At 39.7% G+C, this 24,958-nt stretch overlaps 1 protein-coding gene and 1 long non-coding RNA gene across 3 annotated transcripts in view; one reads left to right on the forward strand and one right to left on the reverse strand.

Moving 5' to 3' along the window:
* LOC140469240 (multiple epidermal growth factor-like domains protein 9) overlaps positions 1-24,958 on the reverse strand; it is a 329,117-nt gene that overhangs the window by 152,382 nt on the left and 151,777 nt on the right. The gene's annotated exons all lie outside the window — the stretch shown is intronic.
* Positions 62-22,938, forward strand: LOC140469241 (uncharacterized). Of its 2 annotated transcripts, XR_011956033.1 has the most exons (4): positions 62-303; positions 2,639-2,726; positions 16,066-16,160; positions 22,114-22,938. It is a non-coding gene; the product is annotated as an uncharacterized lncRNA (long non-coding RNA). The 2 variants fall into 2 exon arrangements; XR_011956034.1 differs by lacking the exon at positions 16,066-16,160.

Genomic DNA, 24,958 nt, shown 5'->3' on the forward strand with positions numbered 1-24,958 from the left:
TTCTGGAGAAAGGAAAAACTTGGAAGTTCTGGCACCAAAATTCAGTCTTTGTTCTCTGATGCTCCGAAGAGGTTTCCTGCTTTTTCCTTTAAAGTTTATTTCCACCGTGCACCAAGTACATTTTGCCCAGAGATATTTATCCATGTTTAAAATTAGTTCCAGCTTGAAAACTGTTTGTGCTTTAGGTCTGTCTGCCTTTTTACTTGAATGCTGCTGTATTATTCAGCGTAAAGATGAAATAGCACCAAGGTACCTTGGCTGTGTATTGTTATCAGTACTTAGAAAAAGGTCAATAAAGGGAAGGTAAGTGATTCCTCCTAGTATTGATGCACATTCATCCTCAATATAATTTCTGGTTTCTGATCAGTTCCTTGAGTACATTCAAATTTGTGGTGATTTTGCTGTTGATCCTATTCAGTTGCAAATGAACTAACAAAATAATAAGTGCAATTATATCCCAAAATGATATGTCAAAGAAATAGACCCTTCGGCCCATTGTGTCTGTGCCAGGTTTTTGTAATCAGTTAGTCTCATTCCCCTTTTCTTCCCTCTCATAGCTCAGCAAATTGTTATGTTTCAAGTATTTATCTTATTTTTATTTGAAAGTTATTATTGAATTTTCTTGCACCATCTTTTGTGCAATGCATTCCAGATCATAGCAACTGTCCCCCTATTATCCTCTCCTCCTCCTATCTCTGGGTCTTCCACCAGTCATTTCAAAGCTATGTTCTTCAATTACCAAACCTTTTGAAATTGGAAGCAATTCCTTCTTACTTGCTCAATCAAAACTTTTCAGAACATCACATGCGTCCAATAAATAAAAACAAATTCAGCTTCTCACTTCTCCCCACACAACTGAGTACATTTATTCCATACACAATTCTAATCCTCTTGTTCAGATCTTGACATCCTTTCCAAAATGTGCTAACCAGAATTGGACACCATAATATAACTGGCACCTGATCAATATTTTACCAAGGTTTAACATACATTCTTGTTTTTGTACTCTCTGCTTTCATTAATTAAGTGATAGATTCTGTGTACAAAGATCCCTTCTCGTATTCTTTATAACTGTTCTGTCACCTTCAAACGTTTGTGTATGGACACCTGCGGGTTTCTGATCTCCTTTAAAATTGTACCATTAAGTTTATCTCATCTCTGCTCATCTTCCTAACAAAATATACAATTGCATATTTCTCTGCAGAAAATTTCATCTGCAATCTCATCAAACTATCTAGATTCTCATAGAGTCTATTATTTCCTGCTTGGAGTTTACCAAATTTCCATGTTTTGTGACCTTTTTTATTCACTCATAAGATGTGGGCATCACTGATTGGACTTTATTGCAGGCGAAAGTCAAGAGTGTGGTTCTGGAAAAGCACAGCAGGTCAAGCAGCATCCGAGGAGCAGGGCAAAAGCCCTTCATCAGGAATAAGGCTTGGGGGTAGAGAATAAATGTGAGGGGGTGGGGCTGGGGTGAAGGTAGCTGAGAATGAAATGGGTGGTTGGAGGTAGGGGTAAAGGTGATAGGTCGGAAGGGAGGGTGGTGCAGATAGGTGGGAAGGAAGATTGACAGATGGGACAGGTCAAGAGGACAGTGCTGAGCTGGAAGGTTGGAACTCGATAAGGTGTGGGGAGGGGATATGAGGAAACTGGTGAAATCCACATTGATGCCCTGGGGTTGGAGGGTCCCAAGGTGGAAGATGAGGCTTTTGTCCTCCAGCATTGGGTGGTAAGGGAGTGGCGATGGAGGAGGCCCAGGATCTGCATGTCCTCGGCGGAGTTGGAAGGGGAGTTGATGTGTTCAGCTATGGGGTGGTGGGTTTGGTTGGTGCGGGTGCCCCGGAGATGTTCCCTAAAGCGCTCTGCGGGTGGGCGTCCTGTCTCCCCAATGTAGAGGAAACTGCATTGGGAGCAACTGATACAGTAAATGTGGAAGTGCAGGTGAAACTTTGATGGATGTAGAAAGCTCCTTTGGGGCCTTGGACGAAGGTGAGGGGGTGGTGTGGGCACAGAATTTGCAATTCCAGTGGTGGCAGAGGAAGGTGAGTTGTTGGGGGGTGGGGGGGTGGCGGGTGGAAGCGGGGGTTTGACCTGACGAGGTAGTCACAGAGAGAACAGTCTTTACGGAAAGCAGATTGGGGTGGGGGGGGAAATATACCTCTGGTGAAGGGGTCTGTTTGTAGGTGGTGGAAATGGTGGAGGATGATGCGATGTATAAAGGTTGGTGGGGTAGAAGGTGAGGTCCAGGATGGTCTGTCCTTTATTGCAGTACAGTTACCCTTGAGAAGCTTATGGTGAGCTGCCTTCTTAAGCACTGAAATACATGTGGTGTAGTTAGACCTACAATGCAATATTGGGGACAGTTTCAGGACTTTGACACAGCAACTCTAAACAGCAGTGTATTTCTAAGGATGGTGAGTGACTTGGAAGTGAGTTTTTCAGGTTGTAGTATTTCCATACATTTGCAGCCCTTGTCTTTCTTAATGATAGATTTGAAGGTATTGTCTAAAGGGACCAGTCTCTGAGGCTGCTCTTCCAACTTTGGTGCAACCCCCTTTGGTGTTAGTGAGGACAATAGGGTCATGTTTACTGTTGCTTTTGATGCCAAGTTGATGCTACGTTTTGTACCCTTTAGACTTGGAGCAATTGATGCAACTAATGGTTGACCACTCCAGAGTCCCCCACAATTCTATGACAATGGAGTCAAATGTAGACAGGACCAGGTAAGTTTTTTTCCCTAAAGGAAAAGACTATGTGTGAACCAGGTATACAATCATTGTCATCACTTGACTTTTGGTTTGTGTTCTTTTTTAACTCAAATTTTACTATGGTGGGATTTAAACCCAGGTTCCAGAATATGACCCAGGTCACTGGATTACTAGTCCAATGACAACACCACTAGATCATTCCCTCGTCCTTATCATCTGAAAACTTTGACATTAGTCTTTGTCGGAACCAGTGGAGATAATTAAAGAAAAACAGCAGTGATCTTAATCAGCTGATCCTAGACAGTGACGTCCTTATCCCGTGAATGAATAATTTTAAAAAATCAAGCTTCGGGGACACCACTATATCATTCCTTTGGAATTGAAAAATAGTCATTCACCACTACTCTTTGCTTCCTGTCCCTCAGCTCATTTTGTATCCATTGGCCCACAGCACTCTTTTAAAAATTGATGTTTAGTAAAAAGAGATTTTACTTGCAGATGTGATGGAAGCTACTTTTAATAATTCCAATTTGGAGGAAATTGATATTTATAGAGAAAAATAAATGGTTGAAAAGACAGAGATATTTTTGTCCAGATGACTGTCTTGCAGTATAATTATATGGGAATATGCTGAGTGAAAGGTTGAAAGAAACAAATGACTCCATATGTTTGGAACAGGAATTTTCCAGTAAGATTGTAACTGAAGTGCATTTACATTGTAATGCCAGTTTCAATCAGTTGTTCATCTGACACCATTATCCCCATTCATAGTCCTGACCAGCAATGCAGAAGAATCAGGACCCAGGAATTTGTTTGCAATTTATAACATCCATGATTAAGTGGCTGGAACAAGATAGCTTAACAGTAATATTATAATGTAAAAGCATCTTTAATATCTTTAATTTGAAATACCTTTAACTGGCTCAGGTTTGGAATTACAAGTTTTATCTGTTTTCCTATAAAAATTGGATGAGCTGTGGACCTAAATAAGTAAGAGGAAAAACAACCATTCTCTCACTTTCCCTTCGCTACATTCTGAGTAGTGTTATTGAAAAGGGTTCTGGTTCACTCAGCCCCACCACTTGCTGAGATGGAACAAAATCCTTCAATGTCAGAAATAGAGGGATAAATATGCAACTTCAAAACCAGAATCTAAGCCTAGCACAATAAAGGTTCTTACATATTTAACACTGCTGTTAAACAGTCCAATCTATCTATATTACGTCATGTTCTTACTTCATACTTTATTCTTTCTCTTTTCTTTTCTGTCAGTCATTAAATTATAAAATTTAAAGCATCCTTAACTCTAACACAAAGTAAACGTTTCTTTAGAAACTTTTTCAGATGGTCTAGGGAAAAGGGGAATTGCCTGTACGATGTTCAAACACCCCAAGAAATTCCCATGTAATCAGTACACCAGGACACCCCCACGCTCCGAATGCACAGAATATTCAATCTCTGGCAATGAAGAAACCAGAAGATCTGGGCAACAATGTTCCCAGATTGGCTCAACAGGCAAAGGGTAAATGACATCTGGAGAATACTTTGTGAACCCATTCCCGTTCACTCACTCAGGCTGTAATATTGTTTGAATCAGTCAAAACTCATCAAAAATTTAATTCTCTGCTTTTGATATCAACTCAGCCAAGTCAGATTTCTATTGCTTAAGCTATTTTCAAATAAAAATGATAGTGAACCTTCTTAAAATTCTTCGGGTGGTCAGAAAGGAATAATGCAATTTTGTCATTGTTTTTTGCTGACAGTTAGATCTGTTCATTTCATTATGCTTTTGTGTGTTTATAAAGCTTGGCTTTGAGAAAAGCTGAGTAGAATACTGTAAGTGTCCTATAAATGGAGTTCAATTTCCTGGAAACCCCATTCGTCATATAGAATTTCTGACAGAAACAATCATGCAATTTCAAAAATATGGAAGCATAAGTGTATTTTACTTCAAAATTGTATACCAATGAGCATCAGATTTTTAAAAATTGATTAGTGCTCGAATGTTCTTGTGCACTTCTTTTAATGGAATTGTAAAGAAGTACTAAAAAGGTTTTAACTTGCCCCACCTGAAGGAGATGGGGTGGATATGCAACTAAAATAGCTGCGCAAAGACCAAATTGTTGCTCTGTTCTCACTTCATTTCCAGCAATTGCCATTTTAACTAAGCCCCCTTTTAAAGGTAACTAACATACTCATTGGATTCAGGCAGATGCATCATTAACATATGCTAAACAGCTTCCAATTCACTGGACTCCAAACACTGAATGAAATTTGGCAGGAAGAAGAGGAGATCCTCGAAAATAATTTGAAAACGTAATCAGAAAATACCAGCATACGACATAACACAAGGATGGTAATAATTTGTGTATGAAATTGGTTGAAGGATAGGAAGCAGACATTGTTGGTGAACCAATGCTTTCTTCCTAGAGTCATAAAGTCATCGAGACGTATAGCACGGAAACAGACCCCTCGGTCCAACCCATCCATGCCAACCAGATATCCCAACCCAATCTAGTCTCACCTTTCAGCACCCGGCCCATGTCCCTCCAAACCCTTCCTATTCGTAAACCCATCCAAATGCCTTTTTAATGTTGCAATTGTACCAGCCTCCACCACTTCCTCTGGCAGCTCATTCCATACATGCATCACCCTCTACATGAAAAAGTTGCCCCTCAGGTCCCTTTTATATCTTTCCTCTCTCACCCTAAAACTATGCCACCTAGTTCTGGACTCCCCGACCCCAGGGAAAAGACATTGTCCATTAATCCTATCCATGCCTCTCATGATTTTATAAACCTCTATAAGTCACCCCTCAGCCTCCGATGTAGCCTATTCAATCTCTCCCAATAGCTCAAATCGTCTAACCCTGGCAACATTCAATGACTTTCATGATTGGACAACCTGATGAATATGCTCTTAACTTTATAACAGTGTGGGATCTAATTTATTCGCCAAATAGCTACTTCAGACATCACTATGACAACAATGAAAGGCTCGAAACCAGCAGCTTGCAGATAGCTCCCAGTGCAGACGAATAGGTGAACATGTTGTGCAGATAAATGTTCTGCATCAAATAAATTCTCAGTGTGTTACACTATCCTTTAGTAAGTGCAGAATGCATTATTAATAAATGTACTTATCTGCATTTTAGTACCTAAGGGTATTACAGTTGGATTATATTGTCTATTTTTAGCATTGTCCATTTTTAATTAAACACTCCAGGAGTTTTGTAATTCGGAATGGAATCTTGTTGAGCTGATAACGGTGTCATCGACCAGCTGGAGTACTGGCAAGCTGCTCACACTACCTCTTTATAGGAAGGGCCCCAAATCACAAAATAATTGTGCAGTAGTGAGACCACCGATGGGTTTTTACCTGGAATCAAGATGCTGGGTGAGGTCTTTCCCTAGAGTACTGTCAACTAGAGGCCAGGACCTCTTGGGCTCAGCAGTGCCAGAGGCTGTTACAAAAAAATCAACCAAAGTGAGTGCCAGGACTGTGCAGGAACCCAGCCAATTGGTAGTTTTTGGGGCAGGGGCCATGGAGTGAGGGGTGCAGAGGGATCAGTAGCAAGAGTAGGGCAGTGCATCTCCATAGTTTCCATCACTTTCCAACGTCCTGAACTTTTATTAGGCATTGAGGATATTTAATCAAGAGACACACTCCTTGAGGTAATAAAGTAACAACATGACTTTAGCACATGGTGACAGGCCTGCCCAGTATTGATTTAATACCACCAAGCATGAGTGCAGCACTTATGTGGTCCTTAATGAACCACTTAAGGGGCTCAACTGTGGCAAGATAGCTAGGTTAGCCATCGGCTGCCTTTAGCTCTTGTAGAGGAACTGGAGTTCATTTATGCCACCGTCCCGAATCGATACATGCCCTTCTAAATTCCACGCTCATCACAACACAAGTGGGAGATTCTGTCCAATATAGTACCCAATCGATCAGGATGAACTATCTTTTAAGATAGCACTTCTCATTCTGCCCCCATTTTGAAGCTTGCAAATTGTCACAAATCCCCAAATGAGAAGTGTGAGGGTGGTTCGATGATAGCAAGGCTCCATTGCTGCCCTGGAGCTCACATCCTCAAACTATCAGCTAATGAATCCATTGAGATCCTGGTGCACACTTTGGACTGCATGGGATCTGTCATCTTTACCTGGTCTGGCTTACACCTGACTCCAGAGCAACATGGTTCACTTTAGCTGACTGTGATGCTCACATACCATGTATAAAAACAATGTATTTTTATAACATCATCCACTTGCAAGTTATATTTCATTCTGAATGACTATTCCTATGCCCTTTCCTCTTGTTCAGAATATGACGAGAAATATTCCCTTTCCCTTTGCACACCAAAATGTATCACTTCACATTTTCTGCAGTGAACTATATCGGCAGCCTGTATTCCCAGCTTGTCAGTCTCTCTTTGTACTCAGCAATCTCTCAATTTTAATCTGCCATACTTTTTAATTTGATATAAACAAATTGATAGGGTTTCCCTTTTATTCTACAGAAAATAGTCTTTGCCATTAATCTTTACATGGAATCTAATCTAAAGACTTTTGAAAATCAATAGAGATTGCCTTCACTGTATTCATCTTTTGCTCCTGTTAAAACACTTCCAGTAAGATCAGTCAATTGGACCCTGCCTTTTAAAGATCCCTGTTAACAACCTCTGATGAACTCACGTTTCTCAGAGAGCTTAGAAATTTCATCCTGCATGACAGACTTCAATTTACTAACAGTTGAAATGAGGCTAACAGGTCTGTAACTCCCTGATTTATTTCCTTTTAATCTCCTTTAATGTAAATTGCTTGTGCAATGGTTGAGCCTGCTCAAATGCTCTGAAATGACGTATGTCTCTTTAAAAATAATACTGTTGTCACTTGATTAAGTAAGTTTTGTTTATGAATTTTAAAGTAAAAGCTCTCTAGATACCTTTAACAATCTTTTAAGATGATAAGTTCATGTCTGAAATGACCAACGTCAGACAAAATTTAATGTTTTGCAGTTTTGTTCTCAATTAAATTTGTGCTCTACGTATGCCTTTCAATATGCAATCATGTCATACATTTTCTCTAAGCTGTGCTGCTAAGCACACACAGCCACTCCCAAGGTTCCACAGCAATCACAGTATCAACTTCAGGTTCCAGATGTCTTTACTGCACTCAGACCCCACAGACCCATGAAGCCAAAAAGAAAATTAGAGCGACCACTGATCATGTCCACTCATTACAAATTCCCAATAAAATATTTGCTGAAAATAACATAAGATAAACTATCATCAGCATGATAAACATTTATAACCAAAACTGTAAATCTGTGTCCATGCAGTCCTCAGACTCTTGGCTATCAGGGTAATTTTTAAACTACTAACAATCTTGGCTTCACTAGTACAACATTTTACAACTTTTGTCCTGTGTTCTAATAATAAATTGTTCTATTCATGTCAGAACATGTACACAGATGTATATTATAGCTGTCTGGATCCAAAATTTGCCACATGGCTTTTGTCAGAATTATTTAAACAACAGAAGCTCAACTAATGATGTTTTGCTATATCTAATAAAGGCCTAGTTGTGTTAATATCTGCTAATAAAGGAGCCACAGAAAATATAGAAAGGATCCAATAGTTTCAATCATATCAGAAGAGGAGGTGCTAGTTGTCTTAAAATGCATAAAGGTGAATAAATCCCCAGAACCTGATCAGGTGCACCCTAGAACTCTGTGGGAAGCTAGGAAAGTGATTGCTGGGTCCCTTGCTGAGATAGTTGTATCATCGATAGTCACAGGTGAGGTGCCAGAAGACTGAAGGTTGGTTAGCGTGGTGCCACTATTTAAGAAAGGTAGAAAAGAAAAGCCAGGGAATATAGACTGATGAGCTTGACATCAGTGGTGGGCAAGTTGTTGGAGGGAATTCTGAGGGACAGAATTTACATGTATTTGGAAAGGCAAGGACTGATTAGGGATAGTCAATATGGCTTTGTGCGTAGAAAATCATCTCATGAACATGACTGAGTTTTTTGAAGAAATAACAAAGAGCATTGATGACGGCAGAGAAGTGTACGTGACCTATATGGACGTTCAACAAGGTTCAGCATGGTAGACTGGTTGGCAAGGTTAGATCTCATGGTGTACAGGGAGAACTAGCCATTTGGCTATAGAACTGGCTCAAAGGTAGAAAACAGAGGATGGTGATGGAGGGTTGCTTTTCAGACTAGAGGCCTGTGACCAGTGGAGTGCCACAAGAATCAGTGAGGGGTCCACTGCTTTTCATCATTTATATAAATGACTTGGATGTCAACCTAGAAGGTACAGTTAGTAGGTTTGCAGATGACACCAAAATTGGAGGTGTAGTGAACAGTGAAGGTTACCTCGGAGTACAACGGAATCTTGATCAGATGGGCCAATAGGCTGAGGAGTGGCAAATGGAGTTTAGTTAAAATAAATGTGATTTATTTTAACTGCATTTTGGAAAGGCAGATCAAAGCAAGACTTATACACTTAATGGTAAGGTCCTGGGGAGTTTTGCTGAACAAAGAGACCTTGGAGTGCAGGTTTATAGTTCCTTGAAAGTGGCGTTGCAGGTAGATAGGATAGTGAAGGTGGTGTTTGGCATACTTTCCTTTATTGGTCAAGCATTGACTATAGGAGTGAGAGGTCATGTATCAGCTGTACAGGACATTGGTTAGGCCACTTTTGGAAAATTGCATGCAATTCTGGTCTCCTTCCTATCAGAAACTTGAAAGGGTTGTGAAACTTGAAAGGGTTCAGAAAAGATTTACAAGGATGTTGATTTGAGCCATAGGAAGAGGCTGAATAGGCTGGGACTGTTTTCCCTGGAGCATCAGAGCCTGAGGGGTGATCTTATCGAGGTTTATAAAATTATGAGGGGCATGGATAGGATAAATATACAAGGTCTTTTCCCTGGGTGGGGGAATCCAGAACTAGAGGACATAGGTTTAGGGTGAGAGGGGAAAAATTTGAAAGGGACCTATTGGGCAAATTTTTCACACAGAGGGTGGAGCGTATATGGAATGAGCCTCCAGAGGAAGTAGTGGAGGCTGGTTCAATTACAATGTTTATAATGCATCTGGATGGGTATATAAATAGAAAGGGTTTAGATAGATATGGATCAAGTGCTGGCAAATGGGATTAGATTAGGTTAGGATATCTGGTCGGCATGGACGAGTTGGACCGAAGGGTCTGTTTCCGTGCTTCACATCTCCATGACTCTAAATAATCTTAAGAAAATTCAGTCTCTGCAACGTTCTATGTTTTGAGAAGATTTGTAGCTCAGGTTGAGGTTCTGGATGTAAGTTTGCTCACTGACCTGGAAGGTTCATTTTCTGACGTTTCGACACAGTACTAGGTAACATCATCAGTGAGCCTCCAGTGAAGCACTGGTGTTATGACGTGCTTATATTAATGTGTTTAGGTTTCCTTGGTTGGTGATGTCATTTCCTATTTTCCTTTGAAGGTGGTAAATGGGGTTCAAGTCTATGTGTTTGTTAATAAAGTTCCGGTTGGTTCAAGGGACGAGGTCGAAGAGCATATGTTGCATATACTGCATTTGCATGAGAAAGACAAGAATTGGTAGGGTTGGTCGAAGACTGGACCAGAGTGTCATGGAGACAGTGGTAATTTACAATACAGAGAAAAGGACAGTGAAGTTATGTTTGCTGATGGCAACATGTTGGAGATGTCTTAAATGGCACAGCCTGATTCTTTCTAAAGTTATTCAGTTCTATTTTGTCCTTATGTAAGACCTAAGTAGCCAGCTCATGGATTAGATATGATGTGGGAATCAATTGCAAATCTATTCAATCTAGAATGCAGGCTAAGTAGGAAATCCCTCCTTCACAGCCTTCTGATTGTAGAGTATTTTTCTGAGTATGGATAGAATTAGACGCTGGTCATCTGCTTATTTAGTCTTTGATAAACTATTGAGGCAGCTGCTAATGGTTTCATAAACCTTTAGTAATCTAATGGGAAATGGGTGGCTATGATTGTCATTGATATTTTTCATGTTGGTGAATCACTCAGCTAATGTGCTAACATTATTTCTAAGGAGATTTTCCACTGGAGTTGCATTACATTTAATATTTGATTTTGCATCTCTGAAGTCAATTGAAATTAAATCCATATCTCTGACAACGGCGATTAAAATTCATTTATCCATTCTTTTTTCATTTGCTTCACTGAAATATGGCAAAGCTCCTTAGTAACATCAAGATACATGGCTCCTAAACACATAATGCACAGAATCGAATCGGAACAAAATCTTGTGTATCGCTGTCACACATTTGCAGACTAAATATGCACAAAATGTTTTTTGTTTAATTTCATATTTTGTACTGCATTTAATCATACAAAGCTTAACTATACCAAAAATTTTAGTTTCATTTTGAAGAGTGCTTTTTTCACCTTTTTATATTAATTCATAGGATGCAGGCATTACTAGCCAGGCTACGATTTATTTCCAAAACCTGATTACCCAGAGGTCAGTTAACAGTAAACCACATCACTGTGGGCCTGGAGCTGCATATAGTCCAGACTAAGTAAGGATAGCGCTGAAAATGTGTTGCTGGAAAAGCGCAGCAGGTCAGGCAGCATGCAAGGAGCAGGAGGATCGCGTTTCGGGCATGAGCCCTTCTTCAGGAATGAGGAAAGTGTGCCAAGCAGGCTAAGATAAAAGGTAGGGAGGAGGGACTTGGGGGAGGGGCGTTGGAAATGCGATAGGTGGAAGGAGGTTAAGGTGAGGGTGATAGGCCGGAGAGGTCAGGAAGAAGATTGCAGGTTAGGAAGGTGGTGCTGAGTTCGAGGGTTAGGACTGAGACAAGGTGGGGGGAGGGGAAATGACGAAACTGGAGAAATCTGAGTTCATCCCTTGTGGTTGGAGGGATCCTAGGCGGAAGATGAGGCGCTGTTCCTCCAGCCGTCGTGTTGCTATGGTCTGGCGATGGAGGAGTCCAAGGACCTGCATGTCCTTGGCGGAGTGGGAGGGGGAGTTGAAGTGTTGAGCCATGGGGTGGTTGGGTTAGTTGGTCCGGGTGTCCCAGAGGTGTTCTCTGAAACATTCCGCAAGTAGACAGCCTGTCTCCCCAATATAGAGGAGGCCACATCGGGTGCAGCGGATGCAGTAAATGATGTGTGTGGAGGTGCAGGTGAATTTGTAGCAGATATGGAAGGATCCCTTGGGGCCTTGGAGGGAAGTAAGGGGGGAGGTGTGGGCGCAAGTTTTGCATTTCTTGCGGTTGCAAGGGAAGGTGCCGGGAGTGAAGGTTGGGTTGATGGGGGGTGTGGACCTGACGAGGGAGTCACGGAGGGAGTGGTCTTTTCAGAACGCTGAGAGGGGAGGGGAGGGAAATATATCCCTGGTGGTGGGGTCCGTTTGGAGGTGGCTGAAATGACAACAGATGAACTCAGATTTCTCCAGTTTCCTCATTTCCCCTCCCCCCACCTTGTCTCAGTCCCAACCCTCAGCACCACCTTCCTAACTTGCAATCTTCTTCCTGACCTCTCCGCCCCCACCCCCACTCCGGCCTATCACCCTCACCTTAACCTCCTTCCACCTATCGCATTTCCAACGCCCATCCCCCAAGTCCCTCCTCCCTATCTTTTACCTTAGCCTGCTTGGCACACTTTCCTCATTCCTGAAGAAGGGCTCATGCCCGAAACATCGATTCTCCTGCTCCTTGGATGCTGCCTGGCCTGCTGCGCTTTTCCAGCAACACATTTTCAGCTCTGATCTCCAGTATCTGCAGTCCTCACTTTCTCCTAAGTAAGGATAGCATTTTCCAAGACAGGTTTCTATGACAATCAACAACAGTTCAATGGTCATCATTAGACTCTTAATTCTAGAATGTTTTTATTAAATTTAAATTCCACCATTTGTCATAGTGGGATTTAAACCACTGACCCAGGACAGTACCTGGGTCTCTGGATTAATGGATGGCTAAAAATGATGCAGTGAATATTGGTTCCACATACATCATAAACAAGTCGTTGTGCTATCACTTAAACTATTACCAAGTTTATAACCAAACCATAACGAAAGTTTACTAAATTTGATGAATATTTGTTTAAAATGCATGGAGGACATAATAATTTATGTAGTTAGAAGCTTGAGGGAAGATGATTATATTGGTAGAGAAGCCAGCTTTGAAGGTTCAGAGAATCCACAGCACACTCCTGAAGTCCATAGAGGCAAAGTTATTTGAATTGTATCACAGAGAGATGAATCTTTGGGAAGAAGGGATTTTAGGGGAAATGAACATGGAATAGAATTTTTTTTTAAAATCAAAAACTAAGAGATGCCATGACAATGGATATGACAGAGCAGGATCAATACCTCCATGGTCTCCTTCTATTCTTCAACCAAAGAACTACAGTATCATTGTAAAAGATAGACAAATTAGGTGAATAAGTCCTCAGGACACTATGATATCTACCCCAGGTCATTGAGAGAGGCAAGAGAGAAGATTGCTTGGGTCTTGACCAAGATTTTTGTACTGTCACTAGCCGCTGGAGACATCTGGAGGATTGGTGAGTAGGTAATGTTGCTCCTCTGTTCAAGAGGGGAAATAAGGATAATTCAGGAAATACAGACTTATGAGTCTCATATCTGTGGTTGTGAAGCTATTGGAAAGATTTCTTAGTGATAGGATTTAGATGCATTTGGAAAAGCATGCTCTAATTAGGGTCAGTCAGCATGACTTTGCGTGGGGCAGGTCATGCCTAACTTAATTGAATTTTTCGAAGAAGTGACAAAAATGACCAATGAGAAGAGCAGTGGATGTTATCTATGTGGATTCTAGTAAGGCTTTTGGCAAATTCCCTCATGATTGACTCATCCAGAAGATTAAGTTGAAGGGGATCAATGGTGACTTGATCACATGAATTCAGAATTGGCTTGCCCACAGAAGGCAGAGGTTAGTGGTGGAAGAGTGTTTTTCCGGCTGAAGATCCATGACTAGTGACATTCTAAAGGGATCTGTACTGGGACCTCTGCTATTTGTGGTTAAATATAAGTCACTTGAATGAAAATGTAGATGGGTGGATAGTAGGTTTGCAGATGATACAAAGATTGGTAGAGTTGCGAATAGTGTAGAAGGTTATCAAAGAATACAGCAGGATAAAGATCAGTTGCAGCTATGGGCTGAGAAATGACCAATGGAGTTTAAACCAGTTAAGTATGAGATGCTGCACTTTGGAACATCAAATGTTAAGGAAAAGTATATAGATAATGGCAGGATCCTGAATAGCATTGATGTATAGAGGGATCTTGGGATTCAAGTCCACAGCTCCTTGAAAGTGGTTACACAAGTAGATAGGATGGTAAAGAAGGATGATGACATGCTTGCCTTTACTGGTTGGGGAATTGAGTACAAGAGTCAGGATGTCATGTTGCAGCTTTGTTTAGGCCACACTTGGAGTACTTCATTCAATTCATGTTGCCAAATTACAGAAAGGACATGGAGGCTTTGGGAGGGCGCAGAAGTTTACCAAGATATTGCCTGGGATTAGAGAGTATGAGCTATAAGGAGAGGTTAGAAAAACTTGGGTTTTCTTCACTGGAATGGTGGATGCTGAGGGGAGACTTGATAAAAATTATGAGCTGCATGGATAGGGTTGACGGTCAGAATATTTTTCCCAGAGTTGAAATGTCGAACACTAGGGGGCACGTATTTAAGGTGGGGGGGGGGGGGGGCGGGGAGTTCAAAGGGGATGTGGGAGACAACGTTTTTACACAGCAAGATATAGGAGTCTGGAATGCACTGCTAGGACTGGGGATGGAGGCAAATACGATAGGGCTGTTTAAGAAACTTTTAGATAAGCACATGAATATGCAAGAAATGGTGGGATATGGACCAAGGACAGGCAGAAGGACGTAGTTTAATTTGGCTTTATGTCTGACACAACATCATGGGCTGAAGGGCCCATTCTTAAACTGTACAGTTCCATGTTTTGAATGAAATCTTAGAACAGAAAATAAACCCTTTAGCTTTTCAATCAAATAAAATGAAAAATCACATGAAGAATTTGCCCTCATAGATTAATTTGTCTTTTTTTAAAAATCAATTGAAACAAAATCGCACAGAATATTTCAAAAGAGGACTCTTCTATTTTTGATTAAGGATATGTAATACATAATTTCTTCCACTCACAGCAGATTGTGGGTCTTCATGGCACAGTGGTAGCAGGCTTCCCAATGATAAAGAATTCTACAAAAGATGGCAATTAGCATGGTCTTTAATCTACCAGAATACTTAAGGCTTGCCACTTCTAAAAAGATCTTTCTGGGAATATCTCTGACATCTTCAGTTTCTCTAGCTCCTTCTGCAATTTCAATTCAACCTCTTCCAATTTCACAAACATGTTGTTGTCAGATGTAAATTTGACCATATTATGTTAAGTTGATGAACTCAGGTCATGTCTACAAATTGTAAATAGCATTTTAACACCCAATTTAAAGCCCGGAGACATCTTACACAGCATTTCCTTCTTATGATGCACACCCTCTAACAAGGACTCACTCTTGTTGTCAGTAGCCAATTTCTCAGCTACTCCCTAGATTTAATTTGAATCTCCACGGCTTTAAGATTGACTAATAGTCTTTCAGAACTACACCAATAGCTTTTTGAAAACCAGAAGACCATCTTCTACATGGAATTCCATGGTTATGTATTAAAAGTCTACTCTTAAAAAAAGCATGAAGGATAATCACTGAAAGAGTGGTGCATTGGTAGAAATGCAGTATTTTGAACGAGACATTAATTAGAACCCCACCAACGAATCAGATGTAGGAAAAAATATCCCATTGTACAAATCAAAGAAGCTTCTTGACTGATATTTATCCCTTGATGAATACTACCAATACAGATTAACTGGTAGTTCCCTCTTCTTGTTTACAAGTCCAAATTGTGCACAAAATAGCTACTACAATTCTGTATGAAAAGCTGAGTAGATACACTTTCAAAAGTCATCTCGAGAATATGTAAGATGATTTATAAGTGTGTTCTTTACTCTCCGTTTCAATATTACCACACCCCCAACCCCTGAAGAAAAAGCTTGTGATAATCAAAGATAAATGCATGCATTATGACAAAGTCATCCGGAAGGATTTTGTAGGCAATAGTGTGGGTGGTAGTTACTCTGGGTTTTTTTAAAAGGGATTAAACGAATGTTTTCTCTTTTTTCAAACACAGAGAAGCAGTGTGAGTTTGATATGTGCACTTAAATTTTACCATGTTTCACATTACTGCAAATGCAATGTAGAAGTCAGTTCTTGAAATATTCTCTTTTTTGGGTTTTTATTGTTTCAATTTGTACTTTGAAGGTGTTACTGGCTAAGCCAGTACTTAATGCATATTGTGGGCAGTTAGAAGACAACCACGATACTGTGAACTTGGAGTCACATGTAGACTAGACCAGGTAAGGATGGCAGATTTCATTTCCTAAAGAATGTTAGGGAAGCAGATGGGCTTTCATGACAATGACTGTTTACATGGTTGCCATTGGGCTAGTATTTTAATTCCAGCATCCACTATAGTGGGTTTCATACCAATGTCCCCAGAGATTTTTACTAATCCAGTAATATTACTACCTCGCCCTAGTCTGAGATCTGCAGAATACATAAAAAAATTTACATTGCATATAGCTAAACAAAAAAGTAAATAAAAGCCCCTTCCAAGGGCGGTGGTGCTCTTTATTAAAGATTATTATATATAATCTTGAAAACATTAGCTAAAAAAATGTTTCCATGGAAACAAGTTCCCCACTAATCTGGTGCAGTATGAGCTGCGTGTTTGTAGTTATTATTCAAGCAGAAAATTCTCAGAGCAAGGAATTGCAGTGCATGACTGCCTCCCTCAATTAGAATGTCACATTTGACACTATTATTTTACTTTTGCATTATTGAGAGAATCTGGATGTAAACCTAACTCTACTGGAAGGTACTGATTGTTGATTTTCCTTTGCGTAAGCGACATAGCTCTTTAAACGTTACATTGGTATTTTCACCACAGGGACATTTTCACCTCAGTTCCTTGTGAAATTACTTCAATTATACCCTATTTGTTTTGTCATGAAACAGGCCATTGCAAAAAATGTACCAATAAAGTCAAATGGCCCATTGTTCATTACAAGGAGGTAACAACCAATGTTGTTATATATCACTTTAGACAGAATTAAAACATTAACCAGGACACCAAATCTGTGAAGATGACAAAATTGTTAACTATAGAATTGAATGTTGAACTGACTTGAATATTCGTAAATCCCGTTTATTCCTCAAAATGTACAGTGTATCTGAATTGAACCAAATAGTCAGTGTAGCTACAAGAGCTAGATAGAAACCATGCATTTTATAAATGTCTTTACATTTTACATATTTCACTTGAACATTTTCAGTTTTTGATTGACTGTTTCAGAGAGTGAAATATGGTAAAAATTTCAATGATTAACCTGCTCTTTGTAGAACACAAGAACATACACATTGTACATTTCTTTGTAATTCATTTGTGTCTATCAGCATCTGTAAAAGGTAGCAAACAGGGTTACAGAAAATTAAAGTTCACTCCTCTGAACATTACCAACAAAGCGAACAAGCAAATCAGATAAGAAGAAAAACAAAAAAAACCACCAGCACTTTCATCATAATTTTCTCCTTTTCAACACTACGATTTATTTAGATGTCTGCTGAATTGACATTGCTTTCTCCAAAGAGTATCTATGACAATTTCTTGCAGCCTTATATGTGTTTGTATAACTCTAGCAGCCACAAAAAGTCAAGTTCGACAAGAGCATTGCAGTTGAGAATTCTCGTTCTTTTCTGTTATAGTTTTGCTTGTTTATGAACATGGAGACTGTTGATTATTTTTATATTAGGGGTTGCAGTAAATGCAAGAGTTGCACTATGATTTGCTACTGTTTGCAATCCATTTATCTGAATTTAAAGAGTAAAACCAGACTGTATAATACATACTCTGATGTGCAACCTTTAATTTGGGGATTCTTCCTGAATAATATACTGGAGATCTGGTATCGTCCAGACTTACAGGCTTCTTTGATCTTTGATTAGCAATCCAGACATTTGAATGGGGGTGGAGAGATGAAGGAAAATTGTATATTAAGATATATAGAATAACACAGCAGGCTTCTTAAAGGCAGTATTCTCTTAAATAAAATGCCTCCTAAATAAATAATCCTGGCCTGATATTGCTCCATTTAAAAGTGAAGAATATATTTATGAAATTATCATGACTGAAAATGTTTAAAAATTGTTAAACTGTCCCAAATACATTTATCAACATATATCAACTTTACATAATATGATAAAATTAGGGACACCTGGTTGTATCTGTGTGCATAAGTAGCTCATATTTTGAATGTTCATATGTACTCATTGATCCATTATTTCTCTGGCAGCTTACGTGAAATCATCAGTGTTTATGTATTTGGCTATATTAATATATGTGCTTTCCTCTAGGCAAATATGATGATGATCTTATTGCATTGCAAAGCAAAGATTTTCTTTTTGTGCTATGTTCCTTTAAAATCAAAGGAGGCTAGAGAGTATTCTGTGAAACAGTTAGTTGGTTTCCAACATCATTCAACATCAGGTTTGAAAAAATTTCCACAAGACCTTGGGTTGCTGCAGAGATGAACAGCTAAGAGGCAAAGGGCAAATAGATGCTATTTGCAGTGGGGTTGGGTCAGCCAGTTTGGCAGTTCAGAACATGTTGAAAATTCATTTGAAGAGAAAAAAAGGAAAGCTCTCCCTGAGTGAAACTGATTATGGAACTGAAGCAGACCTCTGGAAATAAAGCAAAGACTGTTTACAGCACCTGTTACACAATTGGAAAGGTGAAAAATGGGCAAGGAATTGTGAACTACAGAAGACCCAATGCAGCTGTTCCTATCTTAACAGAGCCTCCAGAGCATTTCAAGGGAATCAAAGAAAGGAGTCCAAACGTTTCTGAAGAAGAACAAAGAACAAAGAAAATTTACAGCCCAGGAACAGGCCCTTCAGCCCTCCAAGCCTGAGCCAATCCAAATCTAAACCTGTCGCTCAATTCCTAAGCTTCTTATCCCTCTGCTCCTCACCTACTCATGCATCTGACCAGATGCATCTTAAATGAATCTACCGTGCCTGCCTCTACCACCTCTGCTGGCAATGCGTTCCAGACACCCACCACCCTCTGTGTAAAGTACTTGCCACATGTATCCCCCTTAAACTTGTCACCTCTCACCTTGAAAGCGTGACCTCTCGTAATTGAATCCTTCATCCTGGGAAAAAAGCTTATTTCTATCTACCCTGTCTATAACCTTCATGATTTTGTAAACCTCAATCAGATCCCCCCCTTAATCTCCTTTTTTCTAATGAAAACAAACCTAACCTACTCAACCTCTCTTCATAGCTTGCACCTTCCATACCAGGCAACATTCGCATAAGCCTTCTCTGCACCCTCTCCAAAGCATCCACATCCTTTTGGCAACCAGAACTGTAGACAGTATTCTAAGTGCGGCTGAACCAAAGTCTTGTACAATTTTAACATGACCTGCCAGCTCTTATACTCAATGGATGAAGGCAAGCATACTATATGCCTTCTTGACCACTCTATCCACCTGTGCAGCAACCTTCAGAGTATAATGGACCTGCACTCCCAGATCTCTCTGCTCATCAACTTTTCCCAAGGCTCTTCCATTCATTGTATAACTCACTCTAGAATTAGACTTGCCTAAATGCATCACCTCACATTTGTCTGGTTTGAACTCCATCTGCCACTTCTTCACCCAAGTCTCCAGTCTATCTATATTCTCCTGTATTCTTTGACAGTTCCTTATGCTTTCTGCTACTCCACCAATCTTCGTGTCATCTGCAAACTTGCTGATCATACCAACAGTGCCCTCTTCAAGATCATTTATGTATATCACAAACAACAGTAGCCCCAGCACTGATCCCTGTGGAACACCACTAGTCACCTTTCTCCATTTCGAGAAACTCCCTTCAACTACTACTCTCTGTATCCTGTTGCTCAACCAGTTCTTTATCCATCTAGCTAGAACACCCTGCACACCAAGTGACTTCACTTCCTCTATTAGTTTACCATGGGGAACCTTATCAAACGCCTTACTAAAGTCCATATATATGATATCAACAGCACTTCCTTCAGCTATCAACTTGGTCACTTCCTAAAAGAACTCTATTAAGTTGGTAAGGCATGATCTCCCCCACACAAAACTATGCTGCCTATCATTGATAAACACATTCTTTCCTATGAATAGATCCTATCCCTCAGTACCTTCTCTAGCAGCTTTCCCACCACTGACATCAGGCTCACTGTTCTGTAGTTACCCAGAATATCCCTACTACCCTTCTTATGCAGGGGGACAACATGAACAACCTTCCAGTCCTCCAGCACCTCACCTGTGTTTAAGGATGCCACAAAGATATCTGTTAGGTCCCCAACTATTTCCTTTCTCACTGCCTCAGCAACCTGGGATAGATCCCATCTGGTCCTGGGGATTTGTCCACCTTAATAACCTCTATTCTACCCAACACATCTTCCCTACATATGTCAACATGATCCAGACTAATTAAACTTCTATCCCTAATCTCAACATTTATCATGTTTGTTTCCTCAGTGAACACTGATGCAAAGTAGCCTTTCGGAATATCACCCATTCTCTCGGGTTTGACATACAGCCTTCCTTCATTATCCTTTAGTGGACCAATCCTTTCTCTAGTTACCCACTTGCTTCTTATATAAGAATAAAATGCTTTGGGATTCTCCATAATTTGCTCACTAAAGCTATTTCATGACCCCTTTTAGCCCGCTTGATTCCTCATTTAAGACTGGTCCTAATCTTGCGAAATTCCTCCAGGGCCTTTTCTGTTCTTAGCTGCCTGGACCTTATGTACGCTTCCCTTTTACTCTTGGCTAGTCGTACCATCAGGACTGTCATCACCTCAGTGCTTGAAGGTTCATAGATAGAGACTTGTCAGAGTTACTCTTGACCAGAAACTTAGATGGAAAATGGCTGCTGATGAATGTGACCCAAGGACTCAAACAATTGACTGTGAAGTGGAAGAACTTGTATCGAGGAGGCGGAGTTAGAAAGACGGTGTGAAATTGTACGTTAGTGTAGAAATAATGTGAGTGCATGCAGCTATTTGAGGCACACCCATGTTATAATGACTATTTGAAGTGAACTTTATCTTATTTATTTGAAATATCCTGCACATTTGAGTAATATATGAATTTTGTTCATTTCAGTTGGTTTGTTACAATGAAAGTTTTAAATTGAAATCTTGTCCATTGGATTTCTTTCCCTTAACTATGTAAGGTGGCACGGTGGCACAGCAGTTAGTACTGCTGCCTCACAGTGTCAGAGACCCGGGTTCAATTCCCACCTCAGGCAACTGTCTGTGTGGAGTTTGCGCGTTCTCCCCGTGTCTGCGTGGGCTTCCTCCGGGTGCTCCAGTTTCCTCCCACAGTCCAAAAATGTGCAGGTTAAGTGAATTGGCCATGCTAAACTGCCCATAGTGTTAGGTGAAGGGGTAAATGTAGGGGAATGGGTCTGGGTGGGTTGCTCTTTGGAGGGTTGGCGTGGACTTGTTGGGCTGAAGGGCCTGTTTCCACACTGTAAGTAATCTAATCTTATCAGATTCTATTAGGATTGTAACCTTGAATTAGAGATGTCTAAGGAGTGGTGATCTCATGCAGATTGCTGCTGTGGCCCTTTTTTGATGAAAATAGTGAGCTCTGCATTTCTGTGAGGAGATTTTGAATAGATCAAAATTGCAGAGTCATACTTCCATCCTGACAATTCTTGCATAAAACTACCAGAGGAAAATAAACTACATTCCCTTTTCACAGCAGTCAGCTGATGTATTCTGAAATTTAAATGGTCAGACAGCCACTTTGACCACTTTGACAGCAACTGTCTAAAGCTAAGTATGTAAGATACGATGCTAGGGTGCTAGGGGGGTGGGGGGGGTTAGGGTGCCAGATGGGTAGGGGCAAGATGTCAAGTGAGTAGAGTGCAAGTTGAGGAAGGGGAACAGTGCGAAGTAGTAGGTTTTCTACGTTCAACTGCCATGTCCACAGGAATAACAACGGTTTAGCTAGTGGAAAATCTGCCCTAATATTCTCACATGTGCACATTCTGTTCCATGGTACACCAACATGTATTTTATGCTTGAGAATAATATTTAAGTTGAAAAGATTTACATTTGAAGTACTTGGACCACACTCTAGTATGACATAAATATTTGCACCACTTTTTGCTTCTTTAAAGTTTGACCTTTTACCACAAGAGGAAACATGTTTGCTTCAATTTTGTTTGCCTAATGTTTTTGCAATTATTTTTGTTTTTCCAGAGTGCGAAGAATATTGAAGTAAGCTGCAGTCCTGATGTAGTTTGCAAGGACTTCAAGTATGAAGGACTTCAAATTTTCTGCTAATTAAGATTAATGCACTGTGTCTGAACCTCTGATTTGAGAAGCCTTCTGCATAATATTTAGAGGAACTGCAAGCAACTCAGTTTCCCTGGGCCAACAGTTTATTCATTGTGACATTTAAATAAACTTAATCAGAAACTAATCTGATATTCACTTTATCATTGAATTATAGTTGTAAAATAAAATATACAATGTTATTTTAAACTATTAAAAACTAATGCTCCCACTCTTCCCTCTTGATCTTGCTTTTGCATTTTTTAAATTTTGATTTTTTAAATTTTATAACTATTTAGAATCATTCGTGCCTATATGGAACTTCTTGCTGGCAAAATTAAATTGTTTCCTCAACTTCCACTGTTCATTTTGGAGTTAAGAATTTTTTGTATTGGCTAAAACCTAACCTGATAATAAATCAAGCCCAAACATATATAAACATCATAAATAAGACCAGCTTAACATTTGGCATGGTTTCGTGTTTGTAATCTATGCTGCTGACAGCATGTTCACATCTGGACCACAGAACTCCTACATGTCATGATATGGGTGATGAATTTCTGGAAAGGTTATTTTCCATAATGCAATATTTTTATGTATCAAGCTGAAGAATACATTTACATTCAATTAAGCTTCTGATAAATAATTGCCAATAAAGCTAATTATGTTTTATTGCTCCAGACCAAGGCCTCCACTTTTGTCTGTGATTCTGTTAGGTGTTGAATTTGCTAGCTCAATGCAATGTCTAGACCATGGAATAATAAAACATTCTGAAGTATAGTCTCTGATATTCTGGCTCCATTTTCACTTATTTTGTACCCTGACCAGTTCTTTCAAAAGTATATCCTTGCATGGTGTATCTTCTGCCCAATCAATCCATCGCAGCTCCTCCTCTAATCCCCATTCCCCTCTTCAACCACTTGCAATCTCCTCAGAGAGGCATTAAAGGTGGAGGGAAGAATTGGGCCAAACAGAAAAAAAATTGGAGAGATTTCTCCATTCTCTGATGACCTCTAGATCTGAACAGCTGAAGTGTTCGGATTACGATGATTGCTGATAGCAATTTATGTTTTCCCTCCAGCAACATTATTTCAAAGATCCTAACAGATAGGAAAAAATCTCTGCAGAAATGTGGTTCAATACATATCCTCAAATATCCATGAATCTCCACACGCCAAGGAGTTGCACAGATCATCTCTACAGACCATTCAGTTGGTCCATCTCATGCATTTTGAATTAGCACTGAGTTTATTGTGTTTAGGAAGTGTGAGATCTTTCTATCTTGAAAGGAAAAAGAATCTTACCAAGTGATTTATCAAGGGACATCCAACTAACTTGGAGATCAACAGTAGGAAGGGCTAAACTGAGCAGAGAATTCAACTGCATTCACATTAACAGTCAGATAAATGAAACAAACCTATGATTTAAAAAACAGCCAGATTGTGCCAAATGTGTTCCTTCAAGCATCTGACTGATAGACTGAAGCAGGCACTGTGCTTCACAGGGAAACCTTGAACAGATTTTACATTGATTTTCTAATTGCACTAGTTGCATTAAATTGTAATTATTACAAAGTTCCATTGAACTGCTATTAGTTGATGACATTTTCCCAATTTAAGTAAGTTATTGATTTTCAGCTGCCATAGGTCGGTCTGTTTCTGCACTCTTCTCATCCAGGTCTATTGATGCATATTCCACGTCAATTTACCAGCATTGGCATAATTTAAATTACTGATGTAATTATCAATTAGCATTAGTGTAAACTAATTAAACCAATAGATAGGAAAGACATAAAGTTACCTCCATGAAGCTTAATGTTTGACATACGCTCATTATCAAGAGTTCGTGTTTTGGATGAAAGCCTTATCTGAATTACTTTAATTCGGTATGAATGTGGTGCAGGGTCACAGCAATCAGCAACAGTCCAGATATCTTACATAGAATAGAACAGAGGCAAAATAGCTCTTCAGGGCACTGAAAGTGCAACAAATTCGACGCTGACCTTTCACTTCTGGATTTGAATCCAGCCCAGACTGAAAGTGCAAAAGTCTTCTCTGTTTTCAAGATTTCACAATGAAATAATTTCAGAGAACCTTATTTCAGGTGACCATGGGCCTACAGTGTAAAACTGTTGCTAATTTGCACTAATTGGCAATTAATCATTGGACATTAAATAGCTAGTGTGGGAAAGGGCTGGTAACTGTCACATTGGGAATTTTGGTGTGTTTCCACACAGATGTGACTGAGACATATGATTACTGTAATTTAGCAGAGCTGGATACCCTTAATACTGAATATCAATTTTGATCATGGTACATATTTTATCAGATAATTCCATATAAAACAGCAATAGGAATGTGTGAACGTATGCATTTCAGACACTGAATCGGACTAAGGTCTAAGAGTTAAGTAGCTCATTTTTCCACTGACTATAAATATCAGCCACTATTATGAGATACTCAAAAGTGACTGCTCTATAGAGCTGTAATCAGCAAGAACCATTCCCTTCAGGGGGAAAACAAGAGCAAGTTGATAGAGAAAAGAAAGTAATGTCTGTAATGAAGTCCTGAGGTCACAGGCAAAATTAGATTGGGTTGACTAGAATAGGTAAACAAAGGAAAAGGGGCTGAAACATTGGGATTAAAGTGATATATGTAATTAGAATAATCTGCACATGGGTGTATATATCAATACTGTGTTGTAACTTCTATCAAAAGTACATAGGACAGAGATAGAATAAATTACACGTTTGTAGGTCCTCAGTTCTTTC

The sequence above is a fragment of the Chiloscyllium punctatum genome, chromosome 49 (genome assembly GCF_047496795.1).
Source record: "Chiloscyllium punctatum isolate Juve2018m chromosome 49, sChiPun1.3, whole genome shotgun sequence".
Taxonomy (NCBI): domain Eukaryota; kingdom Metazoa; phylum Chordata; class Chondrichthyes; order Orectolobiformes; family Hemiscylliidae; genus Chiloscyllium; species Chiloscyllium punctatum.